Raw genomic sequence first — 22,953 nt, 5'->3', positions numbered from 1 at the left:
GCAGGGCCCGGCTCCCAGGTTGGAGTCCCCGCACACAGCTCACTTGATCTGGCTCTTGTGCAGAGCTCTGTGGGAAGCCAGGAGACTACTGTCTGTCTCCAGGAAAGATGAAGGTGCTCATTTCAAGCCTACTGAGGTTCTTTTTTAATTTTTTAATTTTATTTTGTTGGGGGCAAAGTAATTAGCTTTTTGTTTCTTTCTTTATCTTTCATGGAGGTACTGGGGACTGAACCCAGGACCTTGTGCATGCTACACACGCGCTCTACCACTGAGCTCTACCTCCGCCTCTTTTTTTTAATTGAAGTAGAGCTGACTTACAATGTTTCATTAGTTTCAGCGCACAGCATAGTGATTCTTAGGTTCTTAGAATCACTTCAAGGTGACTCATAGAGGTTCTTGATGAATCAAACTAAATATAGTGGAAGAAACCCTGATTATTTGCTTCCCCCTCCCCATTTTCCCCCACTGCAAACGTAACCACACTGATATGCACTGATAGCTCTCTTCCCTCCTGCAGCACGGGGCGGGGGACATCAAAGACCCACCTGGGTCTGGACCCCATCCTTCTGCCTTCTCAGGAGAGGGCCCCCTTACCTTTGATTTCCTCCCTCCTCAAGCAGTTTCATTCTCTCTCCCCGATCTTCCTAGTCACCTAAGATTCATCTCTAGAATGATTAAGAAGCTAGACTTACAGGTGAAAACTGGAAGGAGGGAAGAAGGAAAGGATGAAGGAAAGGAGAAGAGGAAGGAAGGGGAGAAAGAGATGGACCCGACTTCCCCTGGAGAAACGAACCCTCCTGCAGGTCTGACTTGACACCGGCCAGCTATCACCTTCACTGCTCTCCTCTTCACAGCCACAACTTGTGGGGGAAAAGTCTATATTTGTGTCTACTTGTTCACCTCCTATTTATTTCTCAACTGGCTGCAATGTGGTTTCTAATCCCTTTCCTCCACAAAAACTGATCTGAGTTCACCAGGGAGAACCTAAGTGCAAAATCCAATAGACAAAAAAAAAAAAAGATGGTTTCTCCTGAGAACGTGGTCCTGAGGGTGCCACTTCTCCGGCTAGGTTTCTTGAGACTCTCCCTTCCCCTGGCCTCTGTGGCCCTACCTTTTCCTGACGTGCACCCTCCCTCTCCATCTCCTTTTCTTTTTTTTACCCCATTAACCCTTAAATGCAGGGCTATTTCTAAGCCTCCTTCATTCCTTATGCCCACAGGGACAGGACATTCAAACCCACAGTTCCAACCGCGAGCATCAGCTACCCACGGATGACCGCCCAAACCATGTCATAAAAACAGCAACAGTAAATATTTACTAACAGAGAACACATGCCAGTGCTGTGCCAACCCCCAAGCACAGGCGGAAGCGGGCACCGTCATCAGCCACAGTTCCCGGACGTGCGGACTTAAGTAACGAGCCTGAGGTCACACGGTCAGTAGGAGGCTGCTTTTCAAGCCCACTCACTATCACTTCTGGTTTCCAGCAAGAGGAGGAACTAACAAGGGCTGCCGGCTCCTTCTCCCCAGTTCAGTCCTGGAGGAAGCATGAAGGTGAAAGGGAGGTCGGTGAATCTGACGGTAGCCTAGGAAACAGAGGACAGCCAAGTGCCAACCAGAGTCTGAGCGGGACTTTAGAGCTGCTCTTTTCTCTTCCTTGCGTTTCCACGGGGGCTGGGGATGGAACTGCCTGCCAGCCAGTGCTCTGGGACAGATCAGCGACAGTAGGGCACTGGCTGGGCTGGGGAGCAGAGAACAGCAGGTGCACACAGATGGCCGGGCTCTGGGCACTCCTGCCCGCCCCACAGCCTGAGGACGAAGGGACCGCAGCCAAAGAAGACAGCTCTTGGAAAGAGCAGTGCCCATGAGTAAGGAACAGCCAGGTTCCTCAAGGACAGGGAAATAAGCGGCGGTTGGCTCCGGGCCGTCTTTCCAGAGCACTGACCCTGAAGTGTACACCTCGACACACACTCACATTCAACATTGCGCAGCACACAAGCCATGGCCAAGATGATGCACAAAATTAACCATAACGATCCCTAGCAATTCAAAACGAAAATTCTAGACAATATCACCCTAAGCAGGGGGGCGGGGGCAGGGTAGGGAGGAGTGAAAACAAGAGAAAAAAAGAAGGGAATGAAAGCATGCTAACACGTTTGTTTTGCTCAGGAGGAAGATAGTGACATTAATAAGTTTAAGACATTATTAGGGAAGATACCTGCAAATATTTGTCTTAATTATTTAAAATTGAATCCATGTATTTCAAACCAGTAGAACAAAATTCAGGGAGGCAGGAAAGAAAAAAAATCAAGTTTAGTAAACATAAAAGAAGACAGAAATAAATCCATATATAATATTAGTTTTAGTTTCAACAGAAATAAATCCATATATAATATCAAATTTCGTTTCAATAAAAGTAAACACTGCTCAAAAAACAGACTGGAAGATATGATTTTTAAAAGATCTAGCAAACATAATTCCTATAAATGATTGGTAGGATTTATGTCTACAAATAGCTGCCTAACTTTTGAAAAATATGAGCAAAGAAGGGGTGTTCTTGTTGCTAATCATTAAATCATTTTATTTTTTTTTTTGTTAAATCATATTTTAAAATACAGTAATAAATCTAGTGTGCTGGTATGAAGGAAGAAATAAACCAATGGAATGGAGTTAAGAGTTCAGAAATAGACCCGCATATATGTGGGAAATTGTTAGGTAACAATAAATGGAAATGGACAAGTTTTCGTGGAGACTATGTTGAGAAAGCCAGTTTATATATGATGAAAAACAAGACTGAATCTGTACATCCGACCACATGCCATGGTGAGTTACAGAAACATTGAAGGCTAAAGTATGAAGGGTAAAACTACAAAATTAATAGAAGATAGTATCTGTGTGACCTGTGAGGAAGGACCTGTTAAAATGCTAAAAGCAGACACCACACGGGGAAAAATATTACACTTGACAACACCAAAGTTAGAGGTTTACAGACAAAATATACAGATGACAAATTGAGAAAAGATACTTGCAATATTTAAAGTTGATAAGAGATTAACATCCAAAATACTCAAAAACTCCTTCAAAAATCGACAAGAAAAGAACAGGAATGCCAAGAGAAAAATAAGCAAATGATTTAGGAGTTTATAAAGAGGAAACCTGAGTGGTTAACAAGCAAAAAAGAAAAGGAAAAAAAAAAAACCTCTAAACTAGTAAATAATGACATATGCAAACTATTATTAGATGTTCCCATCAGATAAGCAAAAAGTAAAATCAGAAATACACAGTGTTGACAAGGCTATAAGGAAACACCAACCAATCCACTTGCACTGCTGATGGGAAAGAAAGTCAGAACTTTGGAGGGCAATCTGGCAGAACTTCCACACTTCATCAATTCTAAGATACACGTTTTTTGTGTGCCATGAACTTAAGGTGTAATGTCTTGCAGCTAAGCCTGTGTCCATTCATCTGATTCCCACTGGAGCTTAAATTCATCATGATCTGGTTGAACTCATCACCTTGCCCTACCCACTCATTCCAGCCCCACTCTGTTTCTTCTAGTGAAGTCCCTACCAGGTTGATGGTACCATCATCTACTCAGTCACCTAAGAAAGTAACTTGAGAATCAGCTTGTGCTATTTCCACTTTCTCACTGTCCTCCTCAGTCGGTTACCCCATTTGATGATTCTGCCTAAAAGTGGTCTTGAATCCCTCCGCTTCTTTCTAGCCCCAAATGTAACGCAAGATCCAAACACTCCCCTTTGAAAGGACTGCAGTAGCCTCAATCCTGCATCTTCCCCTTCCCTTCCCTATTCACGTTGCATACCAGCTGCTAGAGTGATCGTGATCAGTCTAAACTGTAAATGGGTTCACATATCTCCCTCACTTAACAATCTTGCAGCAGCTGACCAAAGTTCAAGTCCTTTAAGTTGGGTACAGCATCTTCACCATCTGGCTTCTGCCTCTCTCCAGCCTCATTGACCCAAAAACACAGACCTGGTGGCACCATACTCTGCCCTGGAAGCTCCAGGGTCGGTCAGTTAAAAGAAATTTGATTATCTAAATAATTAATTATAATAGATTAGCAGAATTAACCTACATTCTTGTAGACTAAGCATTTTTAAAATTTGGCATTTTTGTATCATTGCAATCTTATTTAAAAAAATGCATGAGGAATATGAAGAACTCCTGTATACTCTTTACTCAGATTTGGCAACTGTTTACACTTAGCCCCATTTGCTTTGTCTTTATAATTCTCTCTGTATCTTTTTCACATCATTTTTCTGAGCTATTTGAAAGTGAGTTGGAGACACCATGCCCCTCTACCCCCAAATGCCTCAGAGTATTTATTTCCTATTGAGAACATTTCTCTCTCATACAATTATAAACATCGGCAAGTTTAACATTGGTATGGTACTACCATCTAATCCACAATCCATACTCCAACTTTATCAACTGTCTTAAAAACACCTTTTAGATACTCTTGAGTTTGTCAGTGGAGGACCAACCCTGGATTGCAGGTCGCGTGGTGCACCCAGCTGCTATGTCTCTTTGGTCTCCATTAATCAGCCGTTCATTGTCTTTCTTGACTTGGACATTTTTGAATTGTTCAGGCCAGTTATTCTGCAGACTGTCCCCTGACTTGTTTTCATCTCAGGTCTCCTTATGATTAGACTGACGTTCTACACTTTGGGCAGAAAAACCAATGCAGGGACATGGTATCCTCTCAGTGCATCCCCATCAGGAGGTATGGCTGGACCCAGTGTTGGTGACGTCAAGATTACCAACTGGTTAAGTGGCATCTGCCAGGTTTCTACACTTTCAAGTTAGTATTTAACCATTTTATTTTCCCCTTAAACCACATAAATGTGCATGTATTCCCCCAATCTTTTGATTCAGGCCAAGGCTTCCCCTTTGAGTGTAACAGGTCTGCCAACTGGATCTCTAAGCCATTTCCAATGCATTTCCTAGAAAGCATTGCCGAAGATTTTCAATTTATTTAAAGAAGAGCAAGAATTTAAAGCCACTTCCAAAGCAACCTGAGTGCTGACCTGTCTTAGAGTTTTTATTTGTTCAGGCTTTTACATAAGCAACTTGACTTTATCCATTTTTTCCCAAAGTTTTCAACTTGGTTTTCATGGTAACAATTCTCTTTTTCACACGCATATTCATTCGTGGATATGATTTTTCAACTAATTTATAACATTACAGTAATAGGTGCAACTGGCCTAAGCAGGTTGAGGAACAAATGCAACTGACTGAGATTGTTAAGCTCGCAACTCAGCTGTTGGAATAAATACGGTGGGTACTCCCATTCCATCAGCACCCAGTATGCTGTGAGCATCAGTCCGTACACTTTTCAGACAGAACAGATGGTGGGGGTTAATCTAGCAAGGCAATTAAGTAGAAGTCGGTTAACAAAGCTTTTGCTGTGAATTTAATTTCCCAGAATTAAGGGACATGACTTTTTAGACTGAAAAATCACACCAAGCACCCAGAAAAAATATCACTTTACTGGGGATAAAGAGTAAATTCTAAAAGAACCCAGAGAGGAAAAAAATATATTCACCTACAAAGCAAAGGGAGTCATAATTGCATCGGATTTTTCAACAGCCTTCTGATGAAAAATTATTTTCAGTCGAGGCTTTTGTACAAAGACAAACTATGAACCAAGTGTGAGGAAGGCAGCAAATGCTTCGTTATGCCAGGTCTCCGAAGCAGTCTTTCTCAAGAAGGCAGTGAGGAGTACACGTGGACTACAACAACACAAGAAGACTCAGGATCCAGGAAACAGGGGGCCCCACCCAGAAGTGTGGCAAAGTACCAGCCAGCCAGATTAGAGAAGGAAGAGGTCTTGGGGGGCGGCGGTGCTGGGAAGGGGGGACGAAGCTTGGAGATGATGATCTGATGTCTCTGAACATTTAGAAATAGATAGGCATTTGACAGATTTGTAGGAACACGGGAAATAAAGACCAATGAGTACCTTGAAAACGAAGCAAATGACAAATATCAAGGCACCTCAACAACTAGGAAAAAACAGTGGTAGTACCAAAAATACAAAAGCCAAAAAAAGTATCAGAGCATAAATTTTGGCTGAACCATGAACGATATTTATTATATAGTTAGAGTCATACAAACCCTATCTATTGGCTTAACACAAAATGATGTAGAAATAAAATGTCAGCTTTGAGACACTGGAACCTCATCCTGTTCGCTGCTGTATCCCAGTATTAGAACCGTGTTTGGAAGGATGAAAATTTTTAAGTCAATTTATCTTTTTTTTTTTTTTTTTGATGATAGTATTTGAACTTTAAATGTTTAACAAAAGGTAACAGTTTTTTTGTTGCCTTTCTTTCTTTCTTTCTTTCTTTCTTTCTTTCTTTCTTTCTTTCTTTCTTTCTTTCTTTTCTTCTTTTCTTCCTTCCTTCCTTCCTTCCTTCCTTCCTTCCTTCCTTCCTTCCTTCCTTCCTTCCTTCCTTTTCTATCTATCTCCATTGTGAGAATTCCTGGGCCATGCAGAGAAGGAGCTAGTGAGAGGTGGCCTGCCGTTCTCCCAGGCTCATCTCCATGGAAACACGTTGTTCTCACAGGCTGTCCCCCACATCAATCTCCCAGCTGGGTCCGTCCGCACACATGCTGCACCTGTTAGAGTAATTCACTGGATTTGAAGCTCTGTTGGTCTTCATTGGTGGAGCCAGTACATTACTCTAAAGGCAAACTTGTTCATGAATTTAGCCTATGTTAACAGATAAGAAAAGTTTCTAATGGTTTTCAGTTTGGTTCTACAAGTGTTTATTTTCCACACAACTGAACCTCTCTGATCACTAACAACACGGATAATCATTTTTCCTAGTTATCTTTAACCGTTTTCTTCCTATTTCTAACATAATAAATGAGAATTGCAGAAATTTTGGAAAATGTAAAGAAGAAAAGGAATCCTTCCAAATAACCAGAGACAACACTACCAACATTTTCTAAGTGACTTTTTTTTCCCTTCTCAACACTGAGACCTTACTATTGTAGATATAATTTTGTGCCTAGGTTATTAACCAGAGGAAGTAAGCATTTCTCCAGCCATTAAATATAAATCTCACAAGTAATATGAAAGATTGTTTCAAAATGATTCCTTTTAGAAGAGAATTTTCCCTGCTAAGGATTCGATGTTTCTCAGAGAAGCCCTCCGGGGCATCTCCATGGAGTGCTGACTCTCGGGACATTCATGGGATGTTAAGGGGGCGCTGGTATTAAAATCAGGCTTCAATCCTAATACCAGTGTGTTGCTCATCAGCTCATGACCTTGGAAGTTTCCTTCTATGAGATTCAGCTTTCCTTATCTGTAAAAGGGGATAAAAGTATCTCCCCCACAGGGTTATTAAGTAGACTAAAAGAAATATGACATGTCAAGTGCTTAGCACGGTGCCCAGGAAAGAGGAAGTGTTCCAGGAAACCAGCCACCATCAACATCATCACCACGGTCATTAAGGGTCATGGGAAGCAGACGCTCCTGAAGACAGGTGACATCTCCTGCTGTTAAAATGGCATCTCCGAGCTGGTTGTCTTGGCTTATTTGATCCTGCCTATCTCTGTTCCAGTTAATACTTCTTTCTGAGATGCTGGAGTATTTTGCCTTCCAAAGTGAGCATTTAATGAATGCCTTCACCCATTCTGCATCCTGTCTTCTTATTCCAGGGAAACTTTAAGAATCTAATCTCCAACTTTGGCCTCAAGTCACACGTGAGAAAATAAAGGTGTGGGCTACATACTTTGTTGTTGTAAAATAAGAAGAGTATTGACATTAGCTGAGTGCCAGCTGTGAGCCACAATCTGGGCTAGATGTTTTTTCCACCAAAATTCTGCAGTGTAGGTGTATTTCTCCTTCCTGGCAGATGAGGTCACCTTGGCTCAGAGAGGGGAAGTAAATTGCCCACAGTCACACAGCCAGGAAGTGACAGATTCAGAAATGGAAGCGAATTCTCCCACATTTCAAAGCCCTGGCTTCTTCTCCTCTATCATGCTGCCTCCAGAAGAAGCCCAAAAAGGTTCAGAGAACACTGTTGTCCATAATAGTATTTACTAAGCAGTCACCAGATGCCCAGTGCTAAATCTGTTCCCTGCATTATCTCATTTAATCCTCATATCAACCCTAGTAAGTAGATACAGGTGTCATCCCCATTTAAGAGAAGAGAAAACTGAGGCTCAGAGAAGTTAAGTTCCCTGCTCAAGGTCATGTGGCCTTGAAAAGACGTTTTTGGGATTCCAACCCAGGTCTGCCTGATTCCTAAGAGTAGGTACTGAACCACCAAGTCCCCCTCCTTCCTGTCATCCCTGCCTCTCACGCCCACTAGAAACATCTGGTTGAAAAAAAGAAACTCAATCTCTATATCCCAAGTTCTCCAGGTTTCAGATCGATCCTCTCACTCAGTCCACAACTACTGCACCTGTAGTGAACATCCTGCACATCAAGGGGAGACAAAGACAGAGACCTCTGCAACTCCATCCCTGTGGTGTCCGTGACTATCCAACTACAGCGTCCCAGAAGGCAAACCTGGCCACACAGCTGCATTTCCTAGGCCTCCTCACGGTCCCCATGCCAACAGCCATCCCAGCAGAGATGGCATCAGTGACATGCATTGCAATGAATTAAAATGTCTTCAAGCCTGAAATCGTTTTCCAGAGAAATTGGGCCAAAAGCCAAACCTCTTCTTCAAGCTTCTCACCCCTAAGGCTTTTAGATCTGCTTTCCCTCTGAGACAGGTCTCTGAGAAGGGGGACAGAATGACCCAGTGTGTGCTCCCTCCTGGGAGAGGAGGCCAGTGGCTGGCTGCTGCGGGGACATAACAGGCAGGCGGCCTAGCCTCCAGGTGGGGACAGCTCTGTGACCCCACGCGTGCGGCAGAGCATCCCGGGGAGACGGGCTGAAGTACACGCCCGCTGAGACCACATTCCTGCTGGGCTTCGCACCAGCCTGTCTGGCTTCCTCATTCCCTTTCTTTTTTGCTCCCTCAAAAAACTGCTTGAATAAAGAACCCAAAACAGTGGGTACCAGAAGCGGTCCTGGGAAACAAACTGCATGCGGCTTTTGTGCGATTGCTAAGGATTTCACTGTCGGTGAACAGGACGCGGCGAAGTTGGAGGGCACACGCTGATCTGGGACCCGGGACCCTTTACTGGAGTGCTTGCACCTGGACGAACATCTCCGCCAGCAACAGAATACAATGAAACTATAAGGGACTAAAAATAACTGCAGGCACGCAGCTGGGGCAAATTATGAACAATAAGATACAAAAAGGTGAAAACCCAACTGCCACCTCTGAGTGCCAGGAGCAAAAGCAGGGTACCAAGCATGCACATAGCACCCCCAAGGGGGTGGGCAGACCACCTAAGCCGCCCCTCCAGCCTGACCCACCCATCCATCCCTACCTGCAGCGCATTTTGAGGACCAGCTCACCTCGCATCCGGGAGTGAGCCGGGGCACCTGTTACTTGTTTCCACTCCCCTCGTGCTGTAGCACGAGTCCCAGTAAAGCCTTGCCTGAATTCCTCTTCTGGCCTCTTATCAATTTCTGTTGATTAAAGAGTCCAAGAGTCCAGGTCGATAACATCTCTAGCATCTGAGGTCTGAGGGAAATGGTCACCAAACAGGCCTCGGAATAGGGTGACTCTTGTTGAGCACTGCTGATTTGTTAGAGAAAATGACAGACTCGTTGATCAACAATTTCAGAGGGCCTGCCTGGCAGCACTTAAAGAGACTTTGGCCTCCTGGAGCTGGAGGGCACACAGAGGAAGCGTTAGAGTGGCAGAACTTCAAAGAAGGCCAGTGCTGGGCTAGGCGCATCCCCTAACAGCGAACACAAAGCCCGTGCAGGGAAGGAGAGGACCCTGATTCTTGGGAGGGACTATCTGAAGAGACAAACTCACATACTCCTGAACCTCCGGGCCTGCAGGTGAATCTCTGTTTTCTTGCCGAAAGGCAGAGCCCCACCTCCACCCTGCCTCGCTGGAAAACGAGGCAGGTGCTTTACAAAGCAATTCTCCTGGGGATTTGCCCCACCTCCTTCCCTAGCCACCAGACTGATAACCAGGGTAAAGCTTCAGCATGGACCAACTCAGGAAGTGCGGGGCCCACTGAGGAAAGAAAGGGGTTATACGTCAGACCTGGCCAACATACACAAGCCCAAACTGCCTGTGGAAGATTCCGGGGGTGCAGGATCAAGATGGGGGGTGACATATATTAACTGGATAAGTAGAGGGTTGGTTTCTTTTTTTATGTAGAGGGGTCCTCTCCACTGATAGGAGGTTTAACACCCTGGCAGGGTCTCCAGGGGATGGTTCCAGTATGGTGATGGCACAGAACTTGAAAGACTGGAGAGAGAAAGGATCCAAACTGAACAACGTAGAGATGCCAGAACTGCCCCTGCAAACTGGAGGGAAGGACGGACTCGGAGGGGTGACATGCTGGGATGAAACCCACCAGCTGACCTGGTGTTCCTTGAGAAGGCCTGGAGGACTCTCCAACTAGCAGAGAGGTAAAAAAAATGTGTTGGTGATGGGGCAACAGTAGCATGAGATGCTCAATAGCAACCGTTACAGAACTGGGTTCTGTAGACGAAACTGGAGAATAAAATTCCGGAGGAGCAAAGACCAGTGGAAGCACTCAACCCTAAGAAACAAGATGGTGCAATTCCCAGAAATGGCAACAAGGTTAGAATAGCAGCCAAGGGGCTTGACCTGCAGGGATCCAGGCAGATGGCTCACCAAACAGAGTCATCTTGGGGGCAAATTAGGACAGCCAATTAGGTACTGCTTCATATACCCAATCAGACATCAAGAATAGGGGAGGGTACAGCTCATGCTTAGCATGCATGAGGTCCTGGGTTCAATCCCCAGTACCTCCTCTAAAAATAAACAAGCCTAATTACCTCCCCCACCCTGCCAAAATAAAATAATTAAACAATACAATCATAATCATAATCATAATAAAAGACATCAAAAATGGATTAAAAAAAAAGGAATGGATGGCCATCATTAAAAAGTCCACAAATGATAAATGCTGAAGAGGCTGTGGAGAAAAGGGAACCTTCCTACACTGTTGGTGGGAATGTAATTCGGTGCAACCATTACGGAAAACAGTGTGGAGATTCCTCAAAAGACTAAAAACAGACTTACCCTATGATCCAGCAATCCCACTCCTGGGCATATATCCAGAGAAAATTATAATTTGAAAAAACACATGCACCCCAATGTTCATAGCAACACTCTTTAAGTATCCTCTGTTTGCAGGAACGTTTTAAAACTTCATGAAGAAGGTATTATCATCCTCATTTCACAGATAAGAGAACTGAGTCTCAGAACCCATCGAAGCTTCCAAAGGCAGTGATAAAAGAAATTTTCACATCTTGAGATATGGGGAAGTCATCCTTGCTTATACATGAGTTAACTTGAATTTTATGCTAAAATAGCCTGTTTGCAGCCTATCAAACATACATTGTACATCTGCTTTAATTATTAAAGAAAAGGGTACACTGACCAGAAGTAAAGTATGTCCATGTTAAAAATGCAGATTAAATGCCCCTCTTCCTTGGACACCAATGCTGGTCCTCCTGTGTTTAAGACTCCCTTCCCAGGTGCTTAGGTCACACTGACTTGCTGTGTATGTCCTGGTCTGGTTTTGTTGTTACTGGGTTTTTTTTGTTTTTGGTTCTTTTTTTTGAAAACTTGAAGTAATGTAACCCTGACTCGTCTAATGTTCTTTGTTCTGACACAATATAAAACTGTGCAGAAAACCCTGTTTCTCTGGAGCAGATTCTCAGAGCAACCTGGGAAGTAGGCTTCCAGGCTAGTCCTCAGTTTGGCTCCAATAAAATTCTTTTCTATTCTTATTATTGACTGTTTATTAATTATTTTCATCAACAGCAGTAGGTGACAGAGTAAAGATTTGAACCCAGGTCTCTCTGCCTCCAAAACCCCTACTGTGTCTTCTATCACACACCCTACAGGAAAGGAATCCCAAGGCAATGATTTTTATAACATTCTTGATAATGCCTCAGAGTATCAATCTTGTGCATGTAGGTGTTTAGATTCAAATCTGTTTAGAGGGGGAGGGTATAGCTCAGTGCTTAGCATGCACGAGGTCCTGCGTTCAAACCCCAGAACCTCCATTTAAAAAATAAATAAACAAATCTAATTATCTCCCCCTAAAAACATCAACAAAAAATGCAAGGAAAAAGAGAAAAAATAAACAAATAAATAAATTTGTTTATAGTGAAGTGCACCTGTGGGTTATTCTGATGGTTAATGGAAATAATCAGTATTGAATTCTTTGCAAGATTGAGGTTACAGCCAAACATGATGTTGCTCATCCCCTGGAATGTGCTCTGTACCCAGTACCCTGAGCCTTCCACATGGAGTTTAGCACAGTGGTCCAGAGCATCAGCTACGGTGTCAGCCTGTAAGACCCAGCCCCAACCAGGTGAATGACCTTGAAAAAGTAGCTCATCCATTTAGAGCCTTGGCTGTCCCTTCCGTAAAACCAATGCAACAATAGGTAGGACCTATGTCACAGGGTTTTTATGAAGATCAAATGAAATAATCTAAGCAAAACTCTCAGCACCATCCTGGTACCTAGTAAGTGTTCCATAAATGTTCTTATCAGACTGGAAGCAACTTGAGGGCAGGGAATGTATGGGATTTTCTTCACCCCTGCAAACCTAGAACCTAGTACAGGGCCTTGCACATTGTAGGCATGTGATAAACATTTGCTGAGTGAATACTTTTATTTAAGATAGCTCACTTAATCCTGAACAAATCTATGAAGCAGAGACCGACAATAAACACAATTTTTAAAATGTTAAACTGTTTAGGTAGTGCTAAGTTATAGGAACAAAAACAAAGCAGAAAAGGACAGAAAGTGACAGAAAAAGTGGGGGAAGATATGTTGTCAAAAGCCAAGAGCTATATCAAGGTGGGGACAGAGTCAAATGGAGGTCTAATGGGGGAACGTTATGGACTAAATGTTTGCGTCCCCCCAAAATTCATAGGCTGAAGCCCTAACCCCTAGTGTGGCTGTACTTGGAAATGAGGTCATAAGGGTGGGCTCTGATCCCGTAAGATTAGTGTCCCTATAAAGAGACACCAGAGAGCTTGCTCTCCCCATCCCTCTGCACACAGAGAGATGGAGGCCACTCACAAGCCAGAGAAGAGGCCTCAGACTGAAACCTACCTTGTTAGCAGCTTGACTTCTCAGCCTCCAGACTCAGGAGACGTAAGTTTCTGTTTAAGCTACCTGGACTGCGGTATTTTGTTATGACGGCTCGAGCTAAAATAAAGCACATTCCAGGAAAAGGGAAAATCAAGTGCAAAGGCCCTGAAGGAGCTTGATGGTCAAGGAACAGCAGAAAGCGAGTAAGTGAGCCAGAGAGAGAGTGGTGAGATGCTCAGGCCAGTCTCAGCCCACACGCTCTGACAGCAGAGGGCTGGGAGAAAGCCGCCACCCCAGATGAAATCATTATCATCATCACCCTGGTGTTTAATGTGAACAGCTGACTTTGTCCTCAAACTTCTGTAAAGTGTAAACAAAGGCCTTTTGGGGAAACTAAGGTATTTTCACAGTTCTGTGGATAAATCATATTCTTGCCACACAAATTCAGTTTCCATACAAATCAGGCTGCTACACCCATGACCTCCCCCTATTGTGAAATTCTGGAGCAACGGCTGGAAACAGAATCCCTTCCTCTCACTCAGGCAATGCCAAATGTGTTCCAGCTATGAGCCACCAAGCCATGACCCTCAGCCCCCAGCTGGGGCCCATGTGAAAAGTACCAGGGAAAGGATCCGATTTCTCTGCGCTATCAGATCTGGCCATGCCTGTTGTTTTTCATACCGGAGTGGATCAGCAGACCTGGTTAATGCTGAAATGACTGCAGGTAATTAAACAGGCAGGACTGGGCTTGGCCTTAGAGTAAGAAGGAAGGACAGGCTATGCAGATTTTCCTTTCTTCAACGCCAGCATTATGACATTGGCGTTGGTGTCTACTTCCTCCTGAGGCCATTTAGTGTTGGAGGCAAAGATCCAGGGGAAGGGAGTCAGATGGACTGGGAAGTCAAATGCAGAGGTGGATGTCGGGATCTGTAGCTTTCGGGACAAATGTCTCTGCCTTTTATCTAAAGTGATGATTTGCAACTGGGAGTGATTTTGCCCACCCCTTCTCTAACCTCCCTCCCCACCCCAGGGAGCATGTTTGGTTATCAAAACTTGGGGCCAGGGGAATGCTACTATCATCTTCTGAGTAGAGGCCAGGGGTGCTGCTAGACGTCCTACAGTGCACAGGATGCCCCCTCAACAAAGAATGATCCAGCCCGAGATGTAAATGCTGATTTAATAAAGAGGAGAAAGAAACAGACACCCAAATATTTAAGGGGTTTTCAAGTGCCATATGATACATACACACACACACACACACACACACATCCCATTTAATCTTCACACCAAGTCTACAAAGCAATGTGCATTTCCCAGATGAGAAAATGGAATCTCCAATAAGTGCAGAATTCACCCAGCTAGTAACTGCCAGAGGAGGAATCTGAACTTGGCTCTAGGTGATTCTCACCAAGACTGTGAGCTCCATGAGGACAGGGACCTCCATTGTCCCTAGGGCCTAGCAGAAATTGGTACCTAACAGAAGTTCAATAGAGACTTATCTGAATTAATAATGGATAAATAAATGAATGCCTGAATCAAGGGTCCTGAAGGGCATGCTCGTTTCTTCCCACTACTCCTTAAGAATGACAAAAAGCCTCACCACATCCCTCCAAGCCTCTGGTCAGGGCAGTACGTTGCATGTCAGAAAGAGGTATCTCCCCAGGCCAACTCAAGTCAGAATAGAAGTTTATGGTGAGAGTGCAGGAGTGTTAAGGAAACGAAGCACAGCCAGGACTCGGAGTGCCCAGTGCTCTCTGTCATCTCTACGTCTTGGTTTTCTCTCCCAACAGATAACTTCCTTTGTTCATCTTGTATATGGTTCAATATACGAGTCTCATCTCCACTTTGACTCTAAAAATCCCCACGGCTTCTCAGCTTGACTGTCCTTAGGTGACTTAGCATGGTCTGTCGATACCCCAGTTATCATTCCCAGAGGAGGGGTTAGATTGGTGCAGCTTGGGCCAGGCTTCATGACTCTGGCCCCAGCCAGATGGCTGCAAATTCATGAGAGATCCTGACCGAGAACTGGCTAAATGAGCCTTGCCAAGCCTGAGAACCATGAGCAATAAAAATAATCGTTGGTATTTTAAGCAATTACGTTTTGGGTGACATTACACAGCAACAGGTAACTGGAACATATTTTGGTATCAGAAGTGGGTTGCTGCTATAACAAAAACCGAAACATGTGGCATTATTACCATTCTGCTCCCAGTCCCAATGTCTAAAGACCAAATACACTTTCCTTATTATAAATCAGAGCAACACAATCATTCTTGTGTTTAACCGGCAGGCAGGAGCTGGAGGGGCCATGAAGTGTATGTTAATGATAATCTGAAGGGTCTTGGCGATGACTTAAAGGAAAGTGAGGAAAATGCCACTGGGAGCCGGAGGAAAGAGGCCCCTTCTGGCCAGTGGAAAGTTTGGTGACACTGTTGCCTGCTGTAATGGAGAAAAGAAGGAAAGGTACCTGACAAACATGATCATCTGACCAACCTGCCTACAGTAAAATGCAAAACAGAGAGAGCAGCTAAAAAAAGGGAACTTTCTTGGTTTTCAAGCAAAATTTATGGGGTATGTAAAATAGCTAGGGTTTCCTGGGTTTGAAAATAAAAACTACTTCTCACTCCCAGCCTTTTGCAAGAGCAAACTATTCTCATATTAAAATGGCTTTCCAGCAAAGGATACACTTAGCGTCTTTTGTTAAGAGCCCAGAAGGACTTAAGAAGATAAGTTATTAAGCGTTCCAAACAGACAAAATCCTTCTAAAGAGCTTATGGGTGTGCCTCACTGTCTCTATGAACAACAGGATTTCTAAGACTCTTAAGGGCATTGTCCCACAGAAGCCTGAAAAGGCATCTAAGGTAGAACAGGACGTACATGAGTCAAAGAGATTTGTGGCAGTGGCTTTTTCCCCGATGGAAGGAACTCTAGTAAGAATCATAAAAGATTGTCAAAGTTTTTTAAAATCAGCTTGAACTAAAAGAGGAGATACAAAAAATAAAAAAATAAAATAAATGAAAGAAGAGATACATAACAATGTGATATGCATCCTTGAGTTCGGCAGGAATTAAGGCCCCACCCGGAGGGAGGATGCTAACTGTGCTGAGACCGGAGACTGGTCAGAACCTAAGAAATGATGATGTTGACCTTTTCTGACCCCTATGACTTCAATCAACTAAAGCTCTGCCCCAGTTCTATGCTGAATTCTCTGCTCGAGCCCCTTCATCCATATGCACGTACCCTGAGCTTAAATCTTCCCCCACATTGCTTTGGGACAGATCCCCGGTGTTCTCCCTACTTGCTGCAAGTAGTAAGACCTTCCTTCTCCAGCTCAACATCCACCAAAAGGTGAACCTAGTTTTTGGGTAACAGGCAGAGCTGCAGAGACGTATTGAAGAGAACTGGACCCTAATCAAGGAACCCACAATGTATTTACTGCAGTTATCAGACGCCTATCCCACCACCGTATGTTGGGTGTGGAAGACAGACAAGTTGTCTTCTTCGTTCACAGATACTCAGGTCAAGAAGAATCATTCTTGAAGAGCCATACCTGGAAGTGATACCAAAGATGAGATCCTGGACTTCAAGCCTGAACCTGACCGCAGGAGGTGTTTCAAGAGCATCTCGGAAAGGAACGACTACATTTTGCTGAAAGGGAGACAGGAATAATTTGTGATCAGAGGCAGTTTTAAAATATGGCCTGTAAATCCTTTGACATTCCTGGAATGACATTCGTGGAATGTCTTCTTCCCCTCAGTCTTGGCTTGATTCCTAGAAAATAGCAGAAGCCCTGTGCCAGTTTCCTGCCCAGGCCTTAAGAAATGAGCAGCTTCTACTTCCTTCTGCTTCCTTCTGCTTGCTTTTGGATCCCACCCATCACACTCTGAGGAAGCCCAGGGAGAATTCAAGTGTTTGAGTTCCAGCAGATAGCCCCCCAGTGAGGTCCCCATCATCATCAGGTACCAGACACGAGGGTAAATAAACTTTAAGATGATTCCAGCCCCACCTGATACCCAGGCGTCACCAGATGACAGGTGCTGAGGCAGACACAACTGGCTGAGCTGGGTCAGCCCCCAGAACCATGAGATAATAATTAAATGAATTTTTTTAAGCCACTCATCTTTGGAGTGATTTGTTACGCAGCAATCGATAACCAGAACAAATACTTATGCAAGTAGTCTGAGTAACCTTAAACTGATTGAATGTGTGACGGTGAGCATAAGTAACTTTCATAATCATAAGGAGTCACTGAAATAAAAAATAAATTAAAATTTACTGTTAAAATGACACAAGGCTTTGGAATCAGAAAGAACTAGGTTCAAAGCCTGCTTGGCATCTTCTCAGTTACAAGACATTAGATAAGTTACTTAGCCTCTCTGGTTCCCAGTTTCTTTCCTGTTGAAATAGAGTTAGTGAAGAACACCTATTGAATAAGGTTGTTGTGAGGTTTAAAATCAGAGAATAAATGTAAATCCCTTAGTCCAGTCCCTGATACATACTAGCTGCTAAACAAACATCTCGTTGTTGTTTCTTGACACTGGTTGAGCCCTTGTTGGCTAGCAAGGCCCCCAAGCAAAGAACAGGACTTCTGTCATGTACGAGCATTGAGAATTCTTTTAAGCAGCCTGGCATAGTGCCAGTTTGCCTTGTGCAGGCTGGAAATACACATTTCAAACAGGGCTTAGGATTCATTTGGTTCCAGATGGGATTCGCTCCTGTCCAGATGCTGCTGGAAACCGACTCACCTTCCATCAGCGGCTGTGAAGGTAAACAGGTGAGAAGCGAGCAAGGTAAAGGAGACAGACTTCTTTCCACACCATGGACAAGATCCACGCTGTACACAAGGACTCAGGGTCCGTACAGTGCGTGAGGGATCTAGTTTGATTTTGCGTTGGCTAGTCAATTTGGCTAGTTGAATGTTAATTAAAAATTGACTTTCACAAAGACCTAAAGTTTATGCCATAGAACATTCAAAGCAAGAAGCTATGATGTAAGGAAGCTTGAGATCTAGTTAATGATGTTAATTCAGTCATTCTTGCATTGAATCACTCATTCCACTACCAGAATGCCTTCCCCTATGGTGGGAAGGGTGAAATTGGGAGTTCGAAATTTGCACCTCTTGGGGAGTGATGGACATGTTAGGTTTCTTGATTTTGGTGGTGCTTTCATAGGTGTATATACATCTATTAAAATTCATCAAACTGTACATCTGAAATATGTATAGTTTACTGTACAGAAATTATACCACAATAAAGTTGTTAAAAAAAAAAAAAAGAAAGTCTTTCCCTAGGTGGACTTGAGGCCCACCTAGCTGCAGTCCTTACCACAGCCCAAGTAAACTTTATAAAATGTGATTCTAATCCTGACGCTGCCCTGCCTTTAAATCTTTGGTGAGTCCCTGTTGTTCTTTGACAAAGTCCAAACTCTTTAACATGGTTCATAAAAAAACATGGTCATGTTCTAGTTTAAAACCCTCCAATGGTATTATATTACTTCTAGGATAGAATCCAAACTCTCTTCTGTGCCCTACGAAGCCCTGCATGATCTGGATCCTCCCTGACCTAAGCTCTCCCCACCTTCTACCCCACCTCCCTCATTCCACTCCAGACCCACTGGCCATCTTCTTGTTTCACCAACGTGCCTCAGAGCCTTTGCACCTGCTGTTGCCTCTGCTGAGAGCACTCTTTCTTGAGTTCTTAGCATAGCTGTTTCCTTAAATCTCCCTAATCATCCAATCTGTCACACACACCCATCAAAGAGTTAGTTGACTTTCTTAACAGCACTTATCGTAAGTGGTAATTCTCTCACTTCTGTATCTGTAGGTCCCATGAAAGCAGGAATCCTATCAGCCAGGGTCATCGCAATATCCACAACTCACCAAACGGTGCCTCACCTACAGGATGTGCTCAAAACTTCCCTTTGGCATGAATGAATCTCCATTTTCCAGACTTGGAATCCAAAGCTCAGACAGCTTAGGGGAGTTGCTTAAGTAGCAGGGCCGAGTCTGGCTGACTTCCAAGTCCATGCTCTAGACCAGTGATGCTCAAAGCCCCTGGTCAGCGAACTACGTGTTACTGGTTCAAGCCTAAGGCAGTGACAGATTGTGTCAAAACATGCGACGATGCAATGCTGCCTTCCACAAGCATATCTTGCTATGCAAAAAAAAAAAAAAAAAAAAAAAAAATTGGCTGAGGGGAAAACAGCGTGGTTAGCGACGTAGCTGACGTGAGTTCAGCGGCAAGCCCCCTGCCGCGCTGGGGTCTAATCACCAACGGAGGGGGGCCGGCACCCACTCGCCCCACTTCGATCAGCGCTGCTCTCGTCCCGCCACCACACCACACTCCTTGCTCTTCTTTACACCGCAGCCCATGACTTCCCAGGAAGCACCTGGTTTATTCCTGGCTCCGTCTTCCTCTCATTTGTGGGCTTAAGCACAGGAAGTGTCTGCTAATTTGTATTGCAAATGAAGAGAATATTGAGAAGATTTTCTTTTTTTTTTTTTAAATCCTACTTTTCAAAGCCAGCAAACAAACCTATTTTTTTGGATTATTTCCCCGGTTTTGGAATTTTCATGAGGCTCCAAGCTCCAGAAAGCTATTCTTGCTGGCTAGTTGGCTAAACTCTCAGTCAAAGCCCTGATTTCCAAACCAGAACTGTGCAAACTATTCTTATACACACTGGCCTCACAGCCTAAGGCAGTGACAGCCTTAAAAGTCCTATGAGGCCAAGGCTGTCCTTATGTGCTCTTAGCCTCTTATACTGGTGCAGAGCTCCCTAACCAGTCTGCCCCCATTCTCCATCACTGGGGGCTTTCTATCAGTGCTTTCACTTCTAACCTCACCAAATAGACCCCCTACACACACACACACACACACACACACACACACACACACACACCCCTCATGCCAAGGCAGAATATCAGTAGGAGAGGTTTGCTCATTCATTCAACTATTCAGAGTTTTCTCTGTGCCAGGAACTGTATTAAGAGTTAAGGATTAAAAGAGTCCTTGTCCTCTGGGAGCCTTCTTGAGCTGAGTGAGGAAGTAAGACGAAATATGACTTAAATAGTAAGTATCATGGTGAATGCTATGAACAAAAGCACTAAAGTTTTCTAAAATGGTCAAAAGATAGTCTGCTTGTGTTTGCTGGTGAGGGCAGAAGAGACATTTAAAGGGAGGCTAGAATATCAGCATGAATTCTTTGTCTCTCCAGTAGTCACGTCGTCCAAAGCTCTCATGTGCCAGGGACGGGGTCGAGCACTTTAGATGGAGGAAGTCATTTCATCTTCACAGAGGCTGAAGGCATGGGAGCCATTTTGATTCCCATTTTACAGATGAGGAAAACTAAGACCTAGAGGTAAAACCACCACTCCAAAGTTGGACAACCAATCAGAGGTCGGGATCTAATTCTGCTGGATTGTCCTGTCTAGTTTTTAACCATTGCACTCTGCTCTAACTTGCTCAAAGCCTTGATAAATACACTTGTGCAGGCATCCTTGGGCAGGAATAAGCCCATCTGTAATTAGCGCTGCCCCTGATTAAACACGGTGTTAGGAAATACATGATGGCTCCCAGGTCATAAACTCTTCAGTGTTACCCCCATAAAGTAAAGTGATTCACACCCACTAAACTGCCTTTGTTGTTCATAATTATTGGTTACTGGAAGTTTTTACAAGGATGAGAGTTTCCAGGTTGCATCTGAAGGACTTGAACCCAAACCCATCAATTTAATCATATGTGAGCCAACATTCTGAGTCAGAGCCCATGCTAGACTTGGGGATACCAAGCAGAGTAAGTCACAACCCTAGCCCTCAAAGAGTTCACCCGGTACTGAAAGAGACAGGTGAGTAAACGATCACTATATTATTATGCACTGAGTAGCAAAGACAGAAGCCTATACAGGGACCAGAAGTAGCATAGAGGAAAGGAAGTCTGTCCAGAAGAGGATTGGGTTTTAAAGTACGAATAGGTGTTCAATGGGAACTCAAGAAGAGAGGCTTACACGTGCAAAAGCAGTAACAGCATTGGACAGTAGCATGTACGCAGTTTGCTATAAGCAGTTTTTGTCTTAGCAGAGCATACAATGAAGGGTGCGTAGATGCAAGAGATGCCGCTAAAGAGATTCACAGCATCTAATCATGATGGGTCTTATACCCTAGGCTGGGATTTTTTCCTGAAGATGACACCGGTGGGGAGAGGCACAGTTCTAAGCCCTGGAAATGATACAGTCTGGTTTGCTTTTGAGAAAACTCACTCTTGCATCCGTAAGGAAGGCGGATGGGATAAAGCCAGCCAAGAGGCAGGAAGGACCTTTACGAGTATAAATGTGAGACCCAGAGCCTGGTGCTCAGGCGAGAGCAGTGAAGTCAGGCAGGAAGGAACAGGCAGGAAGACAACAAAAAATACTTGGTGACTGGTTGGATGTGGACTGTGAGGGGGCGAGAGAAGTCCAGGATAACTCCCAACTTTCTGTGTTGGGTGAGTGGGTGGATGCTGGTACCAGCAGCTGAGGCAGGGCCTTTAGGAAAGTGAGCAAGCAAGAGAAGAGTGGGTGGGAAGATGACAAGTTCGTATCTGGACTTGTTGAGGTTAACACGCCAGGAGGAGGGGGCAGAGCAGAGCTCCAGAGAGAGGCTCCTCCTGGTTCCCATAAGGCAATGTCTGGGAAGACTCCTTCCTGAGCAGGGCAGGAGTATATGACACTCAAGCTGGGGGGCCTCGAATATGCAAATCGTCAACTGCCGAAACAAGCTAACTTCTACGACTAAACATACATTGCGTCCCTCAACCGAGGAGAGGATGGCCCTCAACAAGGCCAAGGCAGAACCCTTACTTCCCGTTTATGTATTCCCCACGCTCTCCCTTCTTGGTAAAGGACACTACCATACACCCCAAAGCTCCAGCCTAAGCCTAAAACCTACCCCTCGTGCCTCCCTTTCCCTCCCCTTATCCACTTCATCTGACTCATCCTCAGCCACCACTCTACCTCAGACAGCCCCATCACTCTTGGTCCCTCATCCTGTGTTATCGTCACAGCTTTTACACCATCTAAATTCACTATCTGATTTGTACTATTGAAAATAATACCGTGCATCTGTCTGCTTGTTTACCGTCTATGTCCCCTTTGGAACATAAGCCCCGGGAGGGCGGGGGCTTTGTCCTGCTCTTCACCGTATCCTCACCCCGAGACCGGCACCTGGCACACCGCAGGAGCCCCACAAGCATTTGTTAAATGAAGCTCTTGATCGGGTACTTCTCTCCCTCTCTGCAGCCACCACACTGATTCATGCCCCCGCACGGTTCCTGGAGTGCTCTCGGAGCCCCCCACCCCAACCTGGACTTGGTAACTGATAGCACGTGGTCCAGGAGGGCTGGGGGGGTAGAGCCTGAGGTGACTAGTCTTTCCAAGCCACGACACCTCTCTAACCCACCCATTTTTCACATAGCAGCCACAGCAGCCCTCTAAAATCAAAGATCATGTCACCCCCCTCTATCTTAAAATCTTCCAGTGGTCCTCAAGGCCCAGCGTGCCCCATCACTTCTGTCCCTCAGGCCAATCCTAACTCCAGCGCCAGTCACACCTCTGTCTTCCCCAGCAATCTGCAGGGATCCCAGCTCATACACCACCTCCTCAGAGAAGCTTCCTCTGACCATCCAAACTAAGATACAGCCCCCGTCCTCTCCTGCAATCCCAGGTACCATCCAGCACATCAACCTGGTTATTTCTTTCACATCACTTGTCACAGCCTGTTCTTGTTTCC

At 44.6% G+C, this 22,953-nt stretch overlaps 1 long non-coding RNA gene across 1 annotated transcript in view; it reads right to left on the bottom strand.

Annotated features, from left to right (window-relative positions):
* The window catches only part of LOC135319475 (uncharacterized), a 44,736-nt gene that overhangs the window by 19,014 nt on the left and 2,769 nt on the right, over window positions 1-22,953 (bottom strand). Inside the window, exon 2 of the long non-coding RNA XR_010378108.1 lies at window positions 16,744-16,841. This is a non-coding gene — a long non-coding RNA (uncharacterized LOC135319475). The remainder of the gene's footprint in view (window positions 1-16,743; window positions 16,842-22,953) is intronic.

Source organism: Camelus dromedarius, chromosome 27, assembly GCF_036321535.1.
Source record: "Camelus dromedarius isolate mCamDro1 chromosome 27, mCamDro1.pat, whole genome shotgun sequence".
NCBI classification, from domain to species: domain Eukaryota; kingdom Metazoa; phylum Chordata; class Mammalia; order Artiodactyla; family Camelidae; genus Camelus; species Camelus dromedarius.
This window is presented reverse-complemented; position numbering and strand designations above follow the sequence as displayed.